This window comes from Asterias amurensis, chromosome 6 (assembly GCF_032118995.1).
Source record: "Asterias amurensis chromosome 6, ASM3211899v1".
Taxonomy (NCBI): Eukaryota; Metazoa; Echinodermata; class Asteroidea; order Forcipulatida; family Asteriidae; genus Asterias; species Asterias amurensis.
The window spans coordinates 13,045,228-13,064,894 of NC_092653.1; the positions used below are offsets into that span (position 1 = coordinate 13,045,228).

Consider the following 19,667-nt stretch of genomic DNA (forward strand, 5'->3'; position numbering starts at 1 on the left):
TTAAAACGCGTTGCAATGAATACGTCATTAACGAATACGAGATGAAACTTTGGACTTGTCAGATGCAATTGTTGAGACGTCAACGTTTTAACAAATAGTAACGGTGACAACAGTATTTTACTAATAGCTTGTTGAATGCCTCGTCACACAGGACAATTTTATTTATACAGACAACTTGGAAGCAACGGCAAGCAACTGCACTAGCATGCAGAAGGAGCACGTGGTCATACAAAATACAGACGTCTATGTGTAACTTACTATCTCCAAGGTATTATTGAGGAAACTGAGAAACTGAGAAATGTTACCGGATTTTCTTATTAGAGATTGGAACTGGTTGGAACTGGTTGCTTGTCAATTGCACCGTGTGACATTGACTTGAAACACTTACCCCTCTGTATCCTCGTCGTATCCCATTACATTAGAACTGATGAAGCAATAATTATATTACAAGAGCTAACAGAGTCTCAAGATGTTGTGTTCCACCATGAGTTTAGACACTTCAAAAGAAAAAGAAAAAAGAAAAAGAAAAAAAAAGGGTAAAATTATGCCGATTCTTTTCTTCGAAACGGTTACCATGGTAACAGCCTTGAATGACGCTTGGTAATGGCTGCTCGATTGGTTTCGGGAGTCGGGAGAGATATGGCACGTTCGGCATTATTGTAATTGTCCGCGGTGTATCTTCAAGGAAAATAATTTTCCCAGGCCGCGATCGGATTTCGGCATTTTAAAATCCGCAGAGGGAAATCTCACGAATTCTAGTTCTATATGGAGAGCAATAGAATACGACACCGCATTGTGACAATCCTTACGAGATTTCAATTTATGATATTCTAGATGAAGATTTTGATTTTAGTTTAAAGGCACTGTGCACGTTAGGTAACTGTCAAAGATCAGTGTTCTCACTTGGTGTATCCCATCATAACAATAAAATAACAAGCCTGTGAAAAGTTTGGCTCAATTGGTCATCGAAGTTGCGAGAAAAATGATGAAAGAAAAACACCATCGTTGGACGAATTTGTGTGCTTTCAGATAGGAATAGAAGACTTCTAGCTAGAAGTCTTTTAATATTTTAGTGAGAAATTACCTCTTTCTCAAAACTACGTTACTTCAGAGGGAGTCGTTTCCCACAATGACACCATCGACAGCTCTCCAATGCTCGTTACCAAGTCAGTTTTTAAGTTAATTTGTTTTGAGTATTACCAAACGGGTAGCTTGCCTTTAAGTTATGCATTTATTTATAGGAACGTCTTTATACAGGATAAAAGGATCAGCAAAAGTTGCTTTACACCGATGTCCTGTTAACATAAGGTTAGGTGCTGTAGTTATGAGAAATGAGTAAAGCAATGTCACAAAAATCATTTTAACATGTACATATAACGTATTACGCGACTCTCCTGAAAACATTGCTCTGCGATGTTCACTTTTTATTTCTAAAAAACTTGACGACTATGAAGCTGAAACTTCTACAAGTAAATTATATTACATGCATCGGAAGACCATTAATCACAAATTAAGATACAAATTTATGGTTTTGAATATGTATTGATATTGGTATAGTATGGGGAGAGGGCCGGCATTGGGCTGGTCTATAAGAAGCCACATTATTATAAACGCGAAAATGAGATACTCCGTAAGAACTATAACAGGTGAAAGCACTAACAGTGCAATGGTCTGTTTCCCCCTCCTTCCATCCACTATGCGAGAATAAACAGGCTTTCGTTATTGAATATCCTGCAGCCTTGTATTTTGTTCCGTTTCCCCCTATATACCTCGCCATACACTGGCAAGCCGATCGATCCATGCCCGTTGAATGACTGGAGGGTGACTGATGAGGAGCTGAATTGCCCGCCGGACTGTAACTAACGATACACGGGTCTCTCGCAGCTAGCTCACCTGGTTGGTCACTACCTCACATTATTGCAAGTGTTTTTTTAAAGGCACTGGACACTATTGGTAATTACTCAAAATAATCGTTAGTATAAAAACTGATGATATTATACAACATTGTGAGAAACGGCTTTCTCTATAGTATTTTCCCGGGAAGGATGTTTCAAATACAGGTGCAAATCCAACATCACAGCCAATGCAACCCTTCAACGAAATTAGTGCGCAACACGCGTGTCATTTCCAATACATCATTTGTCTTTATTTTGAATAGTCTCCCCACACTGGTGTTATCCGACCATATTTTAAGTTCCTGTTTTAAAGGCAAGGTAGGGCCGATATTTTTTTTCTTTTTTTCGTTCGGTTGTTTTAATCATAATACACGCAGTTGTATACGATAAAACTATATCCAGTAAAAGTTTCATTTGAAAAGGTGATAGCGATTTTTAGATTTCACCGAAAATCCGGAGCGAATTGTGTAGTTATAATCCCTACCAAGAGTACACAATTCGAAAACTTTCATGTCAGTTACGCTTCTGATGTTTAAAGTTTGGTGCAACAATTAATTTGTGTACATTATTACATCACACAAGAAGTGAAATGTTTCTCAAAGTGTTCTATTATACTATCAATGCAAGCTGGTGTATGCTTCTAACTTAAGTAAATTTGTATTGCTATTAATTTTAAGAGTGTTTACCAAGCGTATGTCTTCCCTTTAATGGAAGTCAGTTTGCTATAATGAAGGACTTCTGAACATTATGGACGGCAAACTGATGAGTTAGGGTGGCGATGGCGGCTTTCCACAGAAGGCCATGTCATTGCAATCAACTAACGACTGATGTCACTTCATTCTTTGACTGTTATTTCAATGTTGGTTGTACCACTTGGTTGAACAACGGAAAGGCATGAGCACGCACTGCCTCACCAAACTCATTCTCACTGTGTTCTAAAAAAAAAATGTAGTCCTGGGGCCGACTTCACTAACGCGTTTTGGTCATCGCAAACGCCGAAATCGATCGCTAAATCTAAAAATCCATCGCAACTTAGCGATCGATTTTTAGCCGACGATTTCACTAAAACTTAACGATGAATATACTCGTCGCAAAGTTTTATTTAGCGATGACAATCTTGCGATGACATGTTAGTGGTCGCAAAGTAAAAGTTCATCGCAAACTTATGATACATTGCGCCATTATGTGCTTATAGTTATAGCGGTGTACGTTTAGACGTATAAACTGTCCGTGATTTAGAGTAAAATGAGTGGCGCTACATTATTTTAGTCTTGCGGTCTTTTACCTGGTAGACTCAGATTGCCGATGACAACTATCAGCGACGCAACTGCAGCAAAGAGCCCCTTAATATCGGTAAAAAGGAGATACTATCTGGGTTCGATTATTTTAACCATCATTTTTAGAAAAAATGTGTAATGTATTGGCAAATTGACAGTGTGAAGCTTGGTATTATCATGGAGGTAGAAATATCTATTTCTACCTCCATGGTTTATAAGACAGATATGTCAGAATTTTCATCAATCCCACCGTTACAACAGATTTACGAAAACTTTTTATTAAAATCTAAAACTATAATAGAGGCCATAGGCCTATAAATGCTTTAACTTTTTGTAAATGATTGCCTAAACATCGTCCACAACAGTTTGTATGCACCAACATGACAACGATTAACATATAAACCGCACAATGCCATTTCATTTCGAGCGACGACCGACGATTTTGTTGCGGGGTGTCAAAGGTCACTAATTTTAGCCTCGTACAAAAACTTTATTTCCCTTTTAACGTCATCGCAAATGCGATGACTTTAGTGAAACACAGAATTTTTAGCGACATCGCAATTGCGATGGATTTCAGGTTTGCGATCTCATCGCAAGTGTGTTAGCGATGATCACAAACATAGACGCTAGTGATATCGGCCCCTGGTGCAAGACGATAGTAATGTGCGCGGCTCCGGCGAGGAGGGAGCGGGCGGGGGATTGCGATAGTTGAGTAATAGTGTGATTTACAACGTCTTGCACCGAGACTACATTGAGAACGTGGTGAGAACGTGGTGAGATCGAGTTATGTGTGATGGGAGTATAATTGTTATCAACCCGAACGAATACACACTAAGAATGGAACCGGCTCCTCAAGGGGCCTGGCCCAATTCAGGATCAGAATTGTTGTTATTGTTGGGTCAGACTGACTCATTCCTGGGTCAGGCTGACTCATTCCTGAGTCAGACTGACTCATATCTGACTCGTTCTTGTGTCAGACTGACTCATTCATGGGTCAGACTGACTTATTCCTGAGTCAGACTGACTAATTCCTAAATCAGACCGACTCTGACTCGTTCCTTGGGCAGACTGACTCATTCCTGGGTCAGACTGACTCCTTCCTGAGCCAGATTGACTCATTCCTGGGTCAGATTGACTCCGACTCGTTTCTGGGTCATACTGACTCATTCCTGGGCCAGACTGACTCATTCTTTGGTCAGACTGACTCATTCCTGGATCAGGCTGACTCATTCCTTGGTCAGACTGACCCGGAAATGGGAAGTTACAGAACTCGGGAATGTAACTGAGTGTACATTTTGCTTAATACACATCGGTGTAAATTTGAATGAAAAAAACAAAATAATATCCAAATATTTCAAAGCAGACGCACGTATTGCGCTCAATTCGCAAGTAATATTTGCCATGTTTATGACTCTCGAAAACATTGCTCAACAAAGCACTTATATATACTAGGCATCAATTTGAGCTGAAGCAAATAGATGATTGCAATAAAAGCGTGGCTTGGACTGTATTATCTCACGCCTTAAAAAGTATCCATTGCGCACTTTATCCCGCCAAGAAATCAGCAATTCACATTATCAAATTACAGAGAGTCATAAATATTCATCCTATCGCGTCGATGCAGGATTGGGTGTCACATTAAACAGAGATTAACGCGGAATGTAATTGATTTTAAAGATCAATCACCATTCTGATGCGGTTTCACTGCGGTTAGGATACATGAATAGATCCATGAATAACGCACGTTGCGACGATCAATTCTGTTAAATGTGTGGGAGTACCAGTTCGATTTAAAGTATACCATTTCAGAACCAATCGATTGTTTCACAGATAAAATTTTAGATAACGTATATACTAACATGAGGATATTTTATTTCTAAAGGTGGTCGATTTTTTTAGATATCGCCGAAAATCCGGAGCGAATAATTAATGTCCACCCAGGAAGAATTGAATCACAAACTGGAATACACAATCATTGCCAGGGTCCCGTGTTGGATCAAATTGATGCGATGTCAGTCGGTTATTAAGGTAATTAGGAGTCTGCAACTACGTTATCCTCTGATGCCGAAATTTGGCAATTTTTCGCTCATGACGTTCCGTCCGTATCACCGAACTGCAATTTTGGAAACATGTTTCTTCTTCGGTAAACGAGAATAACTGCGCTTAAAGGCACTGGACACATTTGGTAATTGTCATTATTCTACCATTATTTTGCCGGTTTTTGTCAATCTTTTTACGTTTAAAGGTGTAAGTTTGTGCTTTGTGTTGGGTAGTGTACGCTCGAACGCGTTATTATGGAAGTGACATGACCTCGGGAGAAAATGACGTCAGACTAAGATGGCGACTTTATGGCGTATAAATCGGAACAACGACAGTTTCACTAAGGGCTGAGACTTATATTCACTCGAAAAGGTGCAAAAATCACTTCAAACTCAACAATAATTGACTTGACAATGAATCGGTGGTCGTTTTTTTAAACTAAAATCAACATTAGTTTCTTTTAAGACTGCAAGTTGTTAGTCATCATGTACTACCCTACCAACAAAAACACACAGTGGAAGCATTAACAAATCATAAATGCTTACTGGCCAGATATTTTACACAGAAACTAGTACAGTTCATTTAAAATTATTGTTACAGAATAATTATATATCTATCGTATATATACAGACAAAGTCTTTAGAAAAAAGTCTGGTACAAAAGTCTCAAATCTATAATTAAAATTTAGGCTTATTAACAGAATTCCAACTAAGTCGGAAAACAGCTGCTACATTAAGATAACAGTTAGATGAAAAGATAAAAAATCATTCCAATCCATAAAATGAAAATGCCCTTCTGATTAAACATACAGATGGTATTTCATCAATTTAAGAACCTTTGCATTTTGTGTTTACCGCTCGTTAGACATGTGAAATGTATTCCCTTAAAGACACCTGACACTAATTGGTGGTTGTCAAAGACAAGTCTTCTCACTTGTTGTATATCATTGTGCACAAAATAACAAACCTGTGAAAATTTGAACTCAATTGGTCGTTGAAGTTGCGAGATAGTAGTGGAAGAAAGCAAAACGAAGTTGTGTGCTTTTAGATGCTTGTTTTCGGGACCTCAAAATCTAGTTCTGAGGTCCCAAAATCAAATTCGTGGAAAATTACTTCTTTCTCGAAAACTACATTACTTCAGAGGGAGCCATTTCTCACAATGTTTTTTTGCACTATCAACTATGTTACCTAAAAAGCTCTCCATTACTTGTGCCAAGTAAGTTTTTATACTACCAATTATTTTGAGTAATCACCAATAGTGTTCAGTGCCTTTAAGCCCACTAGATAATTGTATACAATATCCAATTAAAATTAGCAGGTGACACGCCAAGTGGAAATAGCTCTTCGTCTAAATCAATTTCCGAATTTCTTTTCATTACATCATTCAGAAAACATGTCTAACGATTTTGTCCCCATCATTTGTAACTTGAAAAAAAAATCGCTTTTATCTCATATCTACATCGATCAAACACTTTCAGTTCGCCTGAGGAGAAAATGGCGACACGTGTGAGCCTTTATAATAAATAAGAAAACATACACCGAATGCAATTTATTATATTTTTTTTCCCTCATATAAAATTGATTTTTGTGCTTGTCAAGGAACTGACATAAAAGCCCAGCGAGGGACAGATACACTAAAATCCTCATTTTAATATACATTCACCCCCCGTTGAAACATTCAGAGTTGTTGACAGTGAAATACAGGACGGGGTGGAATGACAGTTTGGGCCTAAGGGGGAATGTGGTTAAAACGTCTATAGTGTTAAGAACATGGTCCAGAAAGGATTGGCTTCTTATGTACAAGGTTCGCTTTTAATCAATGATGCGGGGCAGTAATGAAGCAAGGGTGTCATGAACTATAGTGCTCCTGGTCAAATAAATGGTGGCAGAAAGGAGTACATGTGATAGCGCTACTAAATTGCCACTGTCGTCGTAGTACTTTTATAGGGAATTTTGTGTTCGCTCAAACTGATTAAAAACGGGATTACTTAGAAAAACAAGAAATACCTTTTTTTCAAGATGGCAATTCTAAAGTCAAATAGTGCTCGGAGTCATTTTGTTGTGCACTTCGAAATTGTTACTGTCGTAGTGCTTTTTAATGGAAAACATGTTCTTCGTGTAAAATCGATTCAAAAATGGGAATACGGCTTTTGGTGGCAGGGACAGCTCCCATACACTAAACTGCGGTCAATAGTGCAGGTCCACGAGGGAGCAAGGTCATGATCCATAACTAATGCCCCTGCCCTTAGTGTGCGGAAGGCCGGAATATAATGAAAGCTCCCTGAACATCGTTTCAATCCAGTGTGGAATGATCCAGAACAAAACGTGTCCATCGTTGAGAATGAGGTTTATGGTAGGGATATCACGGTGTCACATAAGGCAATAATGGGGTCCATAAGTGGCATGCAACGGTGTTTTTGGTTGAAAATGATCAACACAATTAGTGCCCAAGGCAGCAGATATAACAGAACCAGAATTTGGGTGAAATTTAATATGCAACACCCGGCTAAAATACAATTTTACTGTCAACAGAAATGCCATAAGTGATGTATTACAGACTGAGGGAACAAACATGAGAATCACAATGGACCATTACTTCCTGTGAATGACTCTGTCTCCTGGGTTTGCATTATTCCCTAAAACACGGGAGGAAAATTGTAACTCAGGTTTCAAAGGATGGAGATAAAAGCTAAGAAAATATTTTAATTTTCCATCAATTCTGTTAGCGAAAGTGTGTAGTGGCGATTGAAAAATAATTTTGACTCTAATCAAATTATACACATTTGACCTCCACTTGTGACAGCATGCTATTGTTGTTCGATCGCTCCATTATTTCGCACGGATGGCGTGATGGCTGCCTTTAAACAATTATAACGCGCCGTTAGTGCGAAATAATGGAGCGCCGGAACAATACAGCATGACGTCACAGATGGAGGTTTAAGTCGAATAGACCCATTGCATTGATCGCTCCTTCTCAAAATAAGTAAAATGAAAGAACAATAAAACAGCCATAATAAACCGAGATGTTTTTTTAAAGAAATAAAGAATTCGTTGAACCCTAATTTGTGACTGTTGCACTTTAATATTTCATCCAATATTTTAATCTACTTCACAGGCATGATGTTTTATAATTGTTTTAATCTGGCGTTCAACAATAACAAACACATAATAAGTCCGCCGTGCATTCTGTCACTTCATATCAAAACATCTCTCTGCTTGCTCCTTATGAGAAAAAAAAGAAGAAAAAAAAAAGTGAAAAACTAGGCCGGCAACTCATGGTTGATTGAACACAATCCATCATGGACATTAGAGGAGATTTAATATTGGGAGCCTAAGTAACGCCCACCTGTAAAGGTATTTATGTTTGATACACTGTCAGGGCTTTGAACGTGGGTACTGTATTAAAGGTACTGTACTCGTTTGGTAATATTGACTAAGACCAGTGTTCTCACTTGGTTTATCCGTTCTACCTCCATGGTTTATCCCCAAATTATGCATAAAACAACAAATCTGTGAAAATTTAGGCTCGATTGATCATCGAAGGTACAAGTAAAAAAAGAAACAAACAAACCATTGTTAAACAAATTTTTGCATGAGAAAGGCTACAGACCTGAAGTCTTTCTCATATTTAAATATTTGAGTGAGAAATTACCTCTTTCTCTAAAATTACATTACGTTTCACAGGGAGTCGTTTATCACAAGGAGTCATACTACATACAGCTCACTGTCTGTCGTCACCAAGTAAAATTCTAATTTTGGGTAATATTATAGCTCTACCAATAATGTCGAATGCCTGGAATACATTAAAAACAATCTCTGTGATCAGTTTGTAGGTAGTTATTCAATTATAACCAAAATCCAAAACGGTCATTTTTTCCCAATTCGTTTTTTTTATCGAGTACCGTACACCCGTGTAAAACGAATGAGTTGTGCTTAAAGGAACACGTTGCCTTGGATCGGACGAGTTGGTCTATTAAAAGCGTTTGAAGCCGTTTTGTATGAAATGCACATGGTTAGAAAGATGTTTTAAAAGTAGAATATAATGATCCACACAAGTATCACTCGAAATTGCACGGTTTTCCTTTTACGTCGCGAACTATCACGGTCGGCCATTTATGGGAGTCAAAATTTTGACTCCCATAAATGGCCGACCGTGTTAGTCGACAGGGTAAAAAGAAAACCACGCAATTTCGAGGCATATTTGTGTAGATCATTGTATTCTACCTTTACAATATCTTTCTAACCATATACATTTTACAATAAACGGTTACAGAACGCTTTTCAAAGACCAACTCGACCGATCCAAGGCAACGTGTTCCTTTAAACGAATTCAATAAAGTGGCAACAACCCATTACGCTTCGTAAGAATAATAACATTATCTTGAATGTACAAACCATAACGAAGCATTCAATAACCCTTCTTCTAAATATTGAAGATACTTCAGTAAAATTATGGACTTGCAAATAAAACGTTGACCACTCAAGCGCGTTGCGATTACGATGTATTTTGAGCCCATTCTGATGGTAACAGTCGGTTATAACGACTTCCTTGTCCGTTATAATGAGTTCCTTGTCCGAAATGGGTTTATTTCGGCTAATGAGTTTATGGCTCTGATATAACGAGTTTATGGTTAGGTATAACGAGTTGCCAGTCAATAACGGCTTGTGGTCAGTTATTGAAGGTCGAATAACCAATATAACCTGTGACTGCAAATGTAAATTGTATACGCAATAATGGGAATAAATAAGTCACAACAAATTTCAATTAGAAAAGGAATAAGATGAAATTAAATTTGAAACTGTAATAACAGAATAATAATAACACTATCAGAATGCAAATACGCTCTCAAACATTCCGTAAGCTGAACATTTGGGCGCCAATTCAAAACACAAAGAGCAAAGAAAAAAAATCATACGTTACAAATCTTTGGTTCAAACGTAAGTACTGTTATACTTTAAGACGATGAACAGTTTAGCATTATCAAATCATTAAATTGTGCTCTTCTGTAAAGTATTCTCAGCAAATTTTGATACCAAATTTGAAAATGCACATTTTTTCAAGACAAGCAAAACATTCACACTTTCAATGAGGGCTTGCAGAACTCAGAATTCTAATAAGGAGGCAGCACGTATACTTAAAAACAAATTATTAAACAATTTGTGAATTGACTTCACTTGGGTTAGTTTGATTCGAGACCTCAAATTTAGAACTTGAGGTCTCGAAATCAACCATCACACAACTTCGTGTGACAAGGGTGTTTTTTTGCTTTCATTATTATCTCGCAAGTTCGATGACCGATTGAGCTCAAATGTTCACATGTTTGTTATTTTATGCATATGTTGAGATATACCAAGTGAAAAAACTGGTATTTGACAATAACCATTAGAGTCCAGTGTCTTTAATGGGAGTAGTATTTTCATAGTTGATCTTTGGCCGAGCGGTTAAGAGCACCGAATTCAAACTCTGGTGTTTCTGATCAGCAGAGTGTGGGTTCGATTCCCCAGCCGTGACACTCTGTCCTTGAGCAAGACACTTAACCATTGCTTCGTCCTTCGGATGGGACGTAAAGCCGTTGGTCCCATGTGTTGTGTAACGCATGTAAAAGAACCCAGTGCACTTATCGACAAGAGAAGGGGTTCGCCCCGGTGTTCCTGGTTGTGGCTGCTTAGTGCGCCGTAGCACCTTGTAAACCCTTATAAGGTGCTAAATAATTGGGTCTCAGAATTCATCACTGCAATAACCTATCTTTCTGAAAGTTTGTATATACTCAGCGCCTTGAGTACCTTGTTTGGTAGATACGTGCGCTATATAAGACTTCGATATTATTATTATTACGTTAAATGCAACGAAGTTGGACTATTAATTAGGATTGGACAGTGGTAAATTCACATTTTTGAGTTTATTTATGCATTATTTAGCAATTGTTTTCTACAAGACGGCTACAGTACACGTGCTTCCTCCATTGGGTTTCACTTGCTGTTACGGAGCATGTTGCTAGGAAACAAACCCTTAATGTTTCTTGTTTGCTTATGTGCAATTAGTATAAAACACAACATACATAATTATACGTCAGGCAAACATCTACTTGTATTATGGCTACTCGCTGACACACTGCTTATGGAAATAGTGTACTTCAACACAGTGTCTATATAATCCATGGCAGTCGATGGGCCCAAGACTGCGCCCTGGGGCCTTCATAGAACCCACAATAGCCACCTTGGGTAGTCGACGCTAGCATAACGTCCGGTAACGTGGTAAAGAAATCATGTGGCACTAGTACATTAGGATGGACGGGGTCGTCCGTGCTACTGATACAAAGCAAGGGGGCGGATATCTCGTCGGCTTCCCGTAGCGGATTGTTCATCTCCCAGTAGTCGTCCATATTCGGTGTTTTATGAATCTTGGCGAAGACGCTCTCTTCAAGTTCGGCGAGCGTCGAAGCCCCGAGGCCGAGACGGATCGATGACCCCGTCCAGGTTGCCAGCGTGTCGCCGTAGTAATAGTTTCGCCGCTGTAACGCGAGCCAGTGATACGGTTTGGATATTGTACGTGATTCATACAGCTCCTGGCAATCGTAGCTGGGTGAAATGCAGACTGCTGAGGCGAGGTCCGTGGATGAGCCGTACTCCCCCAGGTAGGATATCAACAACCCACCGCCCGCCCCAACGCCGATGGCGTTCAGTCTGGCCTCGGGGTATGTTTGGCGTATATACATCACTGTCTCACGCAAGTCCGAAGCGTCTCCGTAACTTTGTAGTTTGGGTGTGGTCAATGGGGTACCCCCGTGGCCGCGTCTGTTGAATACCATCAATCGGTAACCCCTCTGCATGGCGATCCAACAGAGGTCAGACACACTACGGCAGTCTGTATTCAAATCGGGGACTACAATTATAACTGGGCTTGTCTTGTATAACATCCAGCCTCCGGGTCGCGCAATATCGAGCGCCACTACCCCACTATCGTCCATTTGCAAATACTCCCGGCTAAAGTCGACCCATTTCTGGGGTAGCACGATCGACAGCGCGGTCTGCACATGAGAATTACCCGCCAGATCGTCGGGTAGTAGGGCTTTGTAAGCGAGTTGCAGTTGGCGAGTAGGTACTGCGATAGAGGCGATTTTCTGTGGTACAATTTCGGTGGTTCGAGCGTCTTTGATGGTGCGAACGATATCACCTTTTAATCCACCTTCCAAACAGTGAAGCAATGGCTACAAAAAGAGCCAGTGTTCCGAGTAGAACGGCACTCATAGAGTGAGTCAGGGCGGTCTCACGTAGACCGCTAAAGCTGTAGCGTTGACTCCTAAGATGCCTCCCGAGCCACGGTCGCTGGCTGCCCGAAAGATGCAAAACAGAACCCTCTTTGGTCGTCTGTGGTGGTGCAGTAGGTACTCGGGCCGTTAGCATCATTCATGCTTGCCAAATAGGTACGGTTTCAACCCGTAATTAGCAATGTACACGGAATAAAAAATGAAGTGGCCGAGTGCAGTGCAGTGACTAATGGTGAGGAGGCAAGTCGGTTTTGATATCAAAAGGCAAAGACAGACGCACGAATTCGCGTTGAAGACAACTAATGAGAGACTGTGGCAACATATATACGATAAAAGTACCAGTTCGAGTATGCCTTTGAAATTCCACAGCAAAGGGTATTACCTTGCAAATGGCAATGACGTCAATACTCACGAGCCTTTCTTATAAAAAAATGTAGATATTCAGTTCAGGCTGCTGTAATTGCTATCATTGTGTATGACGACAACACCACGTCATGATTATTTCATGCGATTTTATATGATGGACATCAATGTCAAAATATCACTTGGTTATCACTACAGAGTAACGAGTGAATATCACATTGGGTCAGCTACATTCAAACGGCCTTGCAACAAAGCACAAACAAGCGTCTCACAGAGAACTTACGTACATTGCCGTTCATTAACAACGTCAACCCCTTTTTCAATTAGCACAGGAAAATTCTGACAGAAGGTTATGCCGAGCCTGTCAATAAATGTACACGCAGTGCGGATACCGGAGTGTTTTATGAAGTGACGGTGAAATATCTACCGCTTATATCGATCAACCTGCGGCCCGGAGAAATTGCTTTGATCCGCCGTAGGGGTCCAGGTAGATTCACAGCTCCTTGTTCCGTGAATTGTTAGCGACAAAATATATCTCCTTCTGAAATCTGCTGGCGGGGGTGACAGAAAAAAGCGTAGTTTTTAGTCAATCTGCTTTCCTGAGATTCGTTGAAGCCCACACGAAAATTCTGAGCAATGTTATCTAAAACAGTATCAAAACAGGAAGGGATTGTAGCCACAGACTTACGTGAAAATGTCAATGCCACGAGCTAAAAATGCTCTCGTATGTCTCTCCAGTCCTCGAGACGATGTGTATCCAGAGTGTGGAAAGCAATCAGCACATGGGACGTTTTAAACGGGATTTCTTATCCACTATAGTCCGAAACGCAGAGGCAAACTTCTCGCTCGTCCTCAAAAATTGTTCCACGAATGACGTGGTTTGGGATGATCCCCGGGCTTTGAATGGTATCCGACTGATAACAGTTAAGACAGTCCCGGATCGTTCCGGGGGTTCCTAGCCGGATTGAGACGACGGGTGCCAATTTGCCAAGTAATCCCATCCATCGACTGTTCATTTAGCCAGCCTGAAATCGGACACCATCGGCGATGCGTACGTGGGTTTGTTATATATTCTCACTAAATTCAGAGTGGCTTACACATGAATAGACCATTGGTTGTCATCATCCGACTCACTATTTATATGATTTCGTCAAACTGTTCAATTTTTTGTTTGTTGGCGAGCCTGCATTAATAAATAGTGAAACTCGAGGCTAGTACTCCTCTCAGGAAACAAGTTTTGCTGAGGCCGGGAATGCTCTCCACATTCACGTCAAGTGTGCGGGTGAAAAATAGATTGTCTTTTCCTGAAAAAAAGAAAGAGACAGAATTTGGAGTCGTTGACCGTTGTCTATACTATGATTGCTTTTGTTTATAGTTGCCGCTACCTATGTGAGTGTTTCCCCGTGCTGCTCCTCCTCATCGGTTAACACACAACATTTTGTTCCCTTGATGTCAAAAATAAGTCACAGCTGGAGTACTGATGTCAGCGTTTAATAAAAGGAGACCTGTGCCATCGAGGTGTCCTCCATGCACCGGTGTGTTAACCCGAGACCATCTCGCCCCCACACACGGGTGCCCGACTCCGAAAAACACATCTCACTAACCGTGCAGAGCTTGGTGACATGGCTTCTTTGTAAAGTCATAAGTTCATTCTTCTCGTCTTAACAACCAATGTTTTTTAATGTATTAAGGATTTGTAAGATCACTTTGGAAAATAAGGAGCTGGTCAAATCCGGCTGTAGGAACGATCCATGCTGATACGACCCAGATGAGCTGTATACATCAGTTACACACACAGCCGGCAACCTAGCACGAAATGATGCACTTTGCCTCGTATACACTACGGAGTGTCATTAGCTCCTATATCGACTTGACATCACCAACACGACAACGTAACGGCGCTGAACACGAGAGCTAGAGACACGGTGTTGGTGGGCGGGGTTTTTCAATCCATGCACGTGATTGGTTCAGCCTCGTCCCTTTTCCCCCTCCAATTCGTGACTTACTGATATATCTAAGTAGTATTTCATCGTCAGCGTATTCAAACAACCGTAGCAACTATTCAGCAGCGAACATGACGCTGCTGTGATGCATGCTTTTAGCAGGGCGCAAAGAGCGGTTGCCAAGTGCGGTCCTAAAAAAGCAATTAAAACCGTTCGGCGATATACGAGCGCGCGCTAATTTTTGTGCACACTGAAAATATGATGGGAGTTTCACATCTGGAGAAACATTATAAGCGTACCTTATAACCATTGATACTCTACTCTACACTAACATGTTGGTTAATAATTGCAACGATTGGATGCATGTAAAACCAACTATATAGTTAGGATAGGCAATAAACATGGATGCAAGTATAACCAATTATAAAGGCATTAACGATACACAACGTTTTCGCGTTGGGTTGCCCTATAGTACATATAGGCCTACAACATATTCCATGCAGATAATCTGGACCAACATTATCACTACATCTGGTAGCTGTAGGTACTCAATATTAACATTATTATTCGTTATTTGCAATGATTGGATGCATGTACCAAGTAATTAGGCAATGGATTTGGATGCATGCAAACCTAGGCACGAACAACACACTTTATTTTGCGTTCGTTTTCCTAAAATGTAAAAAAAACATATTCCTTGCAGATGATCTGGAGCAATGTTAACCACATCTGGCAGCCAACTTTACACTTTGCGTTGATTGATGCATGTAACACCAACTACAGGCATGAACGACACACATATACATCACAATCCATGCATATAACCTTATTTTTATAATAGGGAAACGGAACCGCACCGGTTTTATTATGTCTATCACCTTTCCATTTAAATGTTTGATGTAGGGTAACACTATACCGTATGAGGGGGGAAATCGAAGAATTATACGAAGGGGTGTTTGTAGGAGAGGGGGGGGGGGGGGGGGGCGGGGTGCAAATACCGGAAACGCCTCGCAGCGAACCCTATCCACTTTAGTCTTGAACCATAGTTGTGGTTGTTTTGCATATCAATTTGACACATTTGAAGCCATAATTATTTTTGACAAGTTTGTCGATATGGCTGAAAAATTACAATAAAAAGACAACAGGAATAATGGTTTGGTAACCGAGGACAGGGTGGAAAGGGAAAGAGGTAGACAGAGAATAATGTGGAGAGAGATGCCATCGGGTTTATGCAGAAACAACATGGACCAGAACTGAACGAAATGAATGGCGTTCTTGTGAGGAGGGCTACATCTTACACTGGATGAACACAGCCTAAATAATGATGATAATGGCTTATCATCCAGATAAACTTGCAAACAATAGAGGGGGAAAACAACTGTGAATTACTGATATATGTTAGTAGCATTTATCATCATGGGGATAGCCGTACGTATCAGTTGAAAATAGGAAGAACAAAATCAGTTTGATTTAAATACACGCGAAATGGAACCAATGCAAAGACATTATACAGTTTTTGATGGAGAGATTTAACTGCCGCAACGAAAAGTTTTTGTTTTTTGTTTTTTTTAACCACCGTGACCGGTGTAATACCAGAGTCGATTCTTGTCTATGGTTCTAGATCGCGGTAAAATAGATCGGAATAAACGTTTGTATAGTATTTTAATGGAGTTGCAGTCATTCCTAGTCTCTAAGAATGCAAACTGACTCAAAGGTCAGCATAGGATTGGGTAATGAAATCTCCCCATACTTCATCAGGTGAGTCACCTTCACGTATTGTCTTACTGCTATACCATCTTCGAGCAAGCCAACTTGAGATTACTGCATCGTCTTGTCTTTCAAGGAGACTTATCTCAGTAGACTTATTTAGGCATTTCTGAAGTCTTGAATGAAGGCCAATACCGTGTCAGAGATAGTCATTTACATGGCTGTTTAACTATTCTCAATCGATACGAATGCCACGAAGCGTTGAGAGGCAATAGCATGAGCATATCGATCCACAGATCGAATACATTTTGATAACCGGTCACATGGGTACGTGAGTACATGGCCAATTACCGCAGTTACTGCAACAACAACGATGACGACTAAAACAACACGTCGACAACAACGTCGACGACAACAACGACAGCAATGAAGAAAACAACTACAATGTCGACGACGACAATGACGACAACAACAACAACAACACAAAAACGTCAACAGCGACATCAACAGCATTTATTATCGCATGCAGCTGCAACGACGACGATGACGACATCGACAGCGACAACGACAGCAAGAACGACAACGACAACAACCACTGTTCAGCAACAGAAACAACAGTTAATAGCGAGCAGCAACAACAGCAACAACCACAATACAGCAGCAATACAGTTAGACTAGCAATACTACAGCAACATCAATAAAAGCAAGAGCCGCATGAGCAGCATCAACAGCAACAGCAGTAAAGGCAGTGAACACTATTGGTAATTACTCAAAATAATTATTAGAAAAAAAACCTTACTTGTTAACGAGTAATGGGGAGAGGTTGATAGTCTAAAACATTTTGAGAAACGGCTCCCTGAAGTGAAACGGTTTTCGAGAAAGAAGTAATTTTCCACGAACTGGATTTTGAGACCTCAGTTTTAGAATTCTAGGTCTCGAAATCAAGCATCTGAAAGCACACAATTTCGTGTGGCAAGGGTGTTTTTTCTTTCATTATTATCTAGCGACTTCGACGACCAATTGAGCTCAAATGTTCACAGGTTTGTTATTTTGTACATATATCGAGATACACCAAGTGAAAAGACTGGTCTTTGACAATTACCGATAGTGTCCAGTGTCTTTAACACTACATCAGCAACAACAACAGCAGTAGCATCAAGAACAAATTCAGTACTAGCAGTAGCAGCAACAACAGCACACGCACGCAGCAACAACCACCAAAGTCAGCAAAATAAAACAATATTTCACTACAAGAAAATAAATGAAACTGAGTCTTCCTTCCTATGTTAGGCATTTTCCCCTGTAATTGGTAGACTTCACGACGTCAACTCAAGGCCCGTTATCTATAACTGTCTGAATATCCAATTAGTGACGGAAGCCATTTGACATTCATGTTTGACAATCATGAAGTGATAAAATACGTCAATCAGACGTTCAAGGGTCATAACAAGGTATTAAGGTGAACATGAAACCATAACCATCCTATTTCGTTGAATAAACGACCTTTATTAATTCTGTCGACCCTATTTTTGGACATGTTCCCATGCCTGCAAGATGAATGGTGACTAAGGGTCGATTTCACTCCAGAAAAGATTGATCTCAACTAATGTATCAATTTTAAAGCAAAGTGTTACGTAATACAAATCACCATGGCGACAATGGAGAGCAGACATTACTCATCCTTATGATGAATCTTCGTGCTTTGTGAAATAGACCCCAGGTTCTCAGGACACCACACTGAAGTCTGGTTAATGGTATCCTCTTCCCGCCCTAGTGGTTTAAAGGATTTGGGTACTTTTTTTAAAATGCCCATAGATTTACATTAAACTTTACATGGTTTGAAGATAATGATCGTGGAAAGCTTCCCTTCAAATCTTACTTACTGAGGTGCTGTACTTTGAGAAATGAGAAAAACAATGTCATGAAAATACGTTTGTATAATGATTTACAAAAAAAATCGTCTGATGAGACGAAAATTGTTTTCATGACATTGTTTTACTCGTTTCCCCAAAACTACAGCACCTCAGCACGTAATATTTTCAGGGAAGCTTTCTACTATCATTATCTTCAAACTGTGTAAGTTAAGTGTAAATCTGTGGACATTGTGTTTTTTGTCCGACAAAAGTTACATAGACCCTTTATTTAACATGATAACTGGAGACTACCAAGAGCAAGCCACAAACTCCCAGCCGGGAATTGTCTGCCGTAAATTCCAAGCCGCAATTAAGTGCCAGCTACATGTACGAACTCCCAATCTACGGCCGAATTAGCGGCTAGATTCAGCTTGGTGAACTGAAGATAGCTTCATTGTCTTAATGCTGGCCCTTTTCGAGACCAATCCTTCAGCTTTGGCTCCGGCTTAATAGGCTCAGACTCGGGTCCCGGCTGGGGCTCTATACTTGCTTGGGCTCTGTGCATAAGCCCCCGCTTCAGGGCTTCGGCTTTTACTCCAGCTTGGGCTCTGGCTTGGGCTCCGTCTTTGGGCTCCAGCTTGGGCACTTGGTTGGGCTCCGGCTTGGGCTCCGACTGGGGCTCTAATTCGGGCTCCGGCTTGAGCTCAGGCTTGGGCACTTGGTTGGGCTCCGGCTGGGGCACTTGGTTGGGCTCCGACTTGGGCTCTAATTCGGGCTACGGCTTGAGCTCAGGCTTGGGCACTTGGTTGGGCTCCGGCTGGGGCACTTGGTTGGGCTCCGACTTGGGCTCTAATTCAGGCTACGGCTTGAGCTCAGGCTTGGGCACTTGGTTGGGCTCCGGCTTTGGCACTTGGTTGGGCTCCGGCTTTGGCACTTGGTTGGGCTCCGGCTTAGGCACTTGGTTGGGCTCCGACTTGGTATCTAATTCAGGCTCCGGCTTGAGCTCAGGCTTGGGCACTTGGTTGGGCTCCGGCTGGGGCTCTAATTCGGGCTCCGGCTGGGGCACTTGGTTGGGCTCCGGCTGGGGCTCTAATTCGGGCTCCGGCTTGAGCTCAGGCTTGGGCACTTGGTACGGCTCCGGCTGGGGCTCTAATTCGGGCTCCGGCTGGGGCACTTGGTTGGGCTCCGGCTTGAGCTCAGGCTTGGGCACTTGGTTGGGCTCCGGCTAGGGCTCTAATTCGGGCTCCAGCTTGAGGTCTAGTTTTGGCTCCGGATTTGGCTCCAGCTTGGGGGGCTCCGGCTTAGGCTTCTGACTTGGGCTC

The 19,667-nt window shown here is 41.1% G+C and overlaps 1 protein-coding gene and 1 pseudogene across 2 annotated transcripts in view; both read right to left on the minus strand.

Moving 5' to 3' along the window:
* LOC139937983 (uncharacterized) overlaps nucleotides 1–19,667 on the minus strand; it is a 157,085-nt gene that overhangs the window by 40,048 nt on the left and 97,370 nt on the right. Inside the window, exon 2 of one of the 2 annotated variants that reach the window (XM_071933300.1) lies at nucleotides 6,162–6,178. The exons of the other annotated variant lie outside the window; for it this stretch is intronic. The gene's annotated coding sequence lies outside the window, so the exon portion shown is untranslated. Of the gene's footprint in view, nucleotides 1–6,161; nucleotides 6,179–19,667 lie in introns of those variants that run through there. 2 annotated transcript variants of the gene reach the window in all.
* Nucleotides 6,240–12,792, minus strand: LOC139937982 (protein ABHD15-like; annotated as a pseudogene).